The following is a 5,432-nucleotide window of genomic DNA, read 5'->3' as shown; positions in this document are numbered from 1 at the left end:
TGTAGATATTTACAATTGTTATATCCTCTTTTTGGATTGATTCCTTTATCATTATGTAATACCCTTCTTTGTCTCTTGTCTTTGTTTTAAAGTCTATTTTTTCTGATATAAATATTGACATCCTGGCTTGTTTTTCACTTCCATTTAAATAGTGAATGGTTACCATCCTTTCACTTTTAATTTATTTGTGTATTTAGGTCTGAAGTGAGTCTCTTGTAGGCTGTGTGTAGATGGGTTTGTATTTATATCCATTCTGGCACCCTATGTCTTTTGATTGGAACATTTAGGCCATTTACATTTGATTATTGTTAGGCATGTAGTTATTGCCACTTTTAAAATTTCTTTTCTGGTTGTCTTTCTAGTTCTTCTGAGTTCTTTTCTTCTTCTCTTGTGCTCTTTTTTTGTGTTTGATCAGTATCTATAGTGTTATGTTTGGCTTTCTCATTATTTTTTGTGTATCTACTATAGGTTTTGGATTTGTGGTTCCCATGAAGTTCATATGTAACATCCTAAGTAAATAGCAGTCTCTATTAATCTGATTGTCCTTTAAGTTCAAACACATTATAAAATAAAACCAAAACAATAACAATAAAAAAACAGAAAAAGAAACAAAACCTTCTTTCTCTGTTTTTCTCTTCTCTTCCTTTTATACTCCCTTCTCCACATTTTATGTGTATGTTGTCATATTTTACATCTTTTTATTCATAATTTTCTTATGTCTAATCATGGCTATTTCTCTTCCAATAAAGAAGTTGCTTTAACATTTCTTGTAAGTCTGGTGTATTAGTGAAAACTCCTTTACCTTTTGTTTTTTTGTGAAACTTTTATGTCCCTTTCAAATCTAAATGATGATGTTGCTGGATAGAGTATTATTGCTTGTAGTTTTTTTTTTTTTTTCCCTTTCAGTACTTTGAGTATATCATGCCCTTTGCTTCTGGCCTGCAAAGTTTTGCTGAATAATAAGCTTATATCTTTTTCCTTGAAAGTAAATTTTTGTTTCTCTTTGCTGCTTTTAAGATTTTTTCTTTATCTTTAAACTTTGCATTTTAATTATGTGCCATGGTGTGGACTTCCTTGGGTTTATCTTGTTTGGAACTCCCTGTGCTCCTTGAACCTGGACATATATTTCCTTCCCTAGGTTAGGGAAGTTTTTAGCTGTTATTTCTTCAAAGAAATTTTCTGCTCATTTCTCTCTCTTCTTGGGATCCCTATAATGTGAATTTCTTTTCTTTGCTGTTTAGCTTGGGTGCTTTCCATTACCCTGTCTCCTAGGTTATTGATAAATTCTTCTACATTTGCCAATCTGTTGATTCCCTCTACTGTATTATTTATTTCAGTTACTGTATTCTTCAACTCTGATTCCTTTTTATATTTCCTATCTCATTACTAAAGGTCTCACTGAGTTCTTCCATTCTCTCCTGGTGAGCATCTTTACAATTGTAACTTCAAATTCTTTATCAGGCATATTCTTTATCTCTGTATCATTTAGTTCTTTTTCTGAGGTTTTGTCTTGTTTTCTTTTGGAGTATATTCCTCTCTCTCTCTCCCCATTTTGCTTGATTTTTTTATGTTTGTTTTCATGGATCAAGAGGGTACTTCTTCTAAACTTGAAATAGTGATCTCAGGTATGGTCATTCCCTATGTAGACTATGTGTGCTTGGTGAATTTTGCTGTCTGACTGGAGCTGTGACTGGCATAGGCTGGGAATCCCATGGCTCTCAATGCGGTGGGTACCCTAGCAGGATAGCTAAGGCGAAAGTGCATGCAAGCTGGTGTGTCCCAATATTCTACACACATAGTGTGCCCTGGCAGGATATCAAAGCTGAAGTTTAAGCAAGGTGGTGTGTTCCCAGGTTCTAGGCACTGAGGGCACCCTGGCAGGTCACGTGAAGCTGAAATGGGTGTAAGGAGGCATGTTCTTGGGCATTCTGGGTAAGAGGTTTCTTGGGGGGGGGGGCAACTGGAGCTTAGGTGTTGTGTGGGCTAAGAGGCCCCTGTGTTCTCTGCTCAGAGTGTTCCCTGGCAAGATAGTTGAAACTAAAGTGGATGCAAGCCAGGAGGACCCAGTTTTCTATGCACAGGTGGCACCTTGGCATGGTAGCTGAAGCTGGACTGGGTGTAAGCCAGGATGTTCCAGGGTTGTCAGTGCAGGGGGTTTTCTGGCTTGACAACTGGAGCTGAGTCTGGGGTGGCTGGGAGTGTTCCAGGGTGCCCATGTGCATAGGGAATCCTGGCAGGGTGGCTGGATCTGAAGTAGATGCGAGTTGGGAGGTTCTGAAATTCTCTACACTGGGGGTGTCTTAGAAAGCCAACTGAAGACAAAGTGCTGTGAACCTGGAGTGTTCTAGGGTGCTTTGCACATTTGTCATCATGGCTCAATGGCTGGAACTGTAGTGAGCACTAACCACGGTGTCCCAGTGTGCATTGCCTTATGACCACCTTGGTGGGACAGCTGGGGCTGGTATGGGCTAGAGGCTTGGGGCTCACTGAGGCATCAGGTTGGTTAGGGCACCTGGATGCTGCATTGGTCTGTGCTTCCAAGGTGGAGAAGAATGTAAATGATGTCTCCTAGCCCCTTCCAGTCTCAAAGCATTCCTGCACCTCCTCTGCCATTTCACAAAGTTATAGGGCTGGCTCAGTTATAGGCTAGTTGTTCTTTTAAACCATGGCTTTTCTTCTCTGTCCCCATGTGATCTGGGCTGGTGTGGGCTAGGGGAACAGGGGCTTACTGAAGTGGAAAGTGGTCTGGCTTCATCTCCAGACCCAGCTCTGATCTATACTTTCAAGTTGGAGGCAAAGTATAAACTGTGCTGTTCTCTAGTTCTCTGACTCGAATGAGTTTCTGCAGCTCATTCACCATTTGGTGGCGTTCTAATGCTGGCTCTTTTATAAACTGGTTGCTCCTTTGAACCATGGCTTCTTTTTTTCTGTGCCCAAGCACAGAGGAATCTGTTCTAAGTCTCTCAGTACTATCCATCCCCACTGCAGTTCACAGAGTCAGGGATGGGGGTTCCCTTCCTTACCATGTCTCTGTCTCTCTTGATGTTTTCATTTGACAATTTCTCCATTTTCTCTTCTGCAGAAGCTCTTCAGTTGGCCTTAAGTTCTTCTTCAGGAGGGATTGCTCAATAAATAGGTGTCACTTGGTGTGCTCTGTGCAGGAGGTGAGTTCAGGGTCTTCTTACATTGCCATTTTGGATGAGACTATATATTTGCTTTTATGTGACATTTCACATAAATAGAAGCATATAATATATGATCTGTTGGCTTCTTTCAGTAAGAAGTTTCTCAAATTTATCCATCTTGTAGCATGTACCAGAATTTCATTCATTTTTATGACTGAATAATATTCCACTGTATAGATATACCGACTTCATCAGTTGGGGTGTTCCAGTTTGGGCTATTATGAGTAATATTGCCAAGAACATCTATGTATAAAATTTTTGTAACAATTTTATGGTGATATATTTCAGATACCATTCAACCCATCCAGTGAAAGTATAGTGTGGTAAACTACAGTATAGTTTTTAGTATATTCATAGTATTGTGCAATTATCAATCACTACAATAAACTTTAGAATATTTTTATAACTTTAAAATACAACCCCACAAATTTAGTTGGTCCGAGGGTTGTGGGTTATTGTTAAGCTGTTTAACAACCCCACAAATTTGGCCTACTTCTCCTCAATTCTAATCACTAATCTATTTAATCAATCACTAATCTATTTTCTTTCTGTATAGATTTGTTACTTCTGGACATTTCATATAAATGGAAAAATATCATGGACGGTCTTTTATGATTGGCTTATTTCATTTCAAGATTCATCCATATTGTAGCATGTATCAGTATTTCCTTCCTTTTTATGGCCTATTTATATTGCATTGTATGGATATACCACATTTGTGTATCCATTAATCTGTTGATGAATATTTGTAATAGCTTCCACTTTGGAGCTATTACAAATAATGCTTTGAACATATGTGTCTGATTTCTGTGTGGACATAATTTTATTTCTTTTTGAGCATATATCCATGGCTAGAATTACTTGGCCAAATGATCTACATTTTGAGGAACTAGCAGACAGGTTTTTTTTTAATTCATTGAGTTTTTTATTTTAATTCTGGTACAGTTAACATGTAGTGTTATATCAGTTTCAGGTGTACAATATAGTGATGCAACAATTCTATATACATTGCTCAGTGCTCATTAAGATAAGTGTAGTCTTTAATCCCCATCTTTTATTTCACCCATTCCCCCACCCACCTCCCTTCTGGTAACCATTAGTTTGTTCTCTATAGTTAAGAGTCTCTTTCTTGGTTTCTCTCTCTTTCTCTCTCCCTTTGCTGCTGTTTTTTGTTTTTGTTGTTGTTGTTGTTTCTTAAATTCTACATATGAGTGAAATTATATGGTGTTTGTTTTTCTCTTACTGACTTATATCACTTAGCATTATACCGTCTGGCTCCATGAATGTCTGTCCAAATGGCAAGATTTCAGTCTTTTTTAGGACTGAGTAATATTCATATATATAAATATATATATATATATATATATATATATATACACACACACACACACACACACATGTATACCAATATATATGTATATATACCATATACACCAACATATATATATATACCATATATACCAATATATAGCATATATACTATATATATATATATACACACACACACCATATATACCTCTCTTTCTCTATTTATGTATATATATGTATATATATATACATACATATATACATATATATACATACACACACAGACACATACACACACAGACATACACCACATCTTTATCCATTCATCAGTTGATGGACACTTGGGCTGCTTCCATTATTTGGCTATTATAAATAAAGCTGAAATAAACATACAGGCACATATATCTTCTTGAATTGGTGTTTTTTTACTTTTGGGGTAAATATCCAGTAGTGTGATTACTGGGTCACAGGGAAGTTCTATTTTTAATTTTTTGAGAAACGTCCATACTATTTTCCAAAGTGGCTGCACCAGTTTGCATTTCCACCAAAAGTGCACAAGCGTTCCTTTATCACCATACCTTCACCAATACTTGTTGTTTCTTGTTTTTTTTTTTTTTATTTTGGCCATTCTGATAGGTGTGAGGTAGTATCTCATTGTAGTTTGATTGCATTTTCTTGATGATGTGTGATGATGAGAATCTTTTCAGGTGTCTGTTGGCCATCTGTAGGTCTTCTTCGGAGAAATGTCTGTTCATGTCTTCTGCCCATTTTTAAATTGGATTATTCATTTTGGGTGTTTAATTTTATGTTATTTACATATTTTGGATACTAACACTGTATTGTATATGTCATTTGCAAATATCTTCTCTCATTCAGTAGGTTGTCTTTTATTGATTGTTTCATTTGCTATGCAGAAACTTTTTACATTGATGTAGCAAC

Source organism: Mirounga leonina, unplaced genomic scaffold, assembly GCF_011800145.1.
Source record: "Mirounga leonina isolate KUSES-001 unplaced genomic scaffold, KU_Mleo_1.0 Mir_204, whole genome shotgun sequence".
Classification (NCBI taxonomy): domain Eukaryota; kingdom Metazoa; phylum Chordata; class Mammalia; order Carnivora; family Phocidae; genus Mirounga; species Mirounga leonina.
This window is presented reverse-complemented; position numbering follows the sequence as displayed.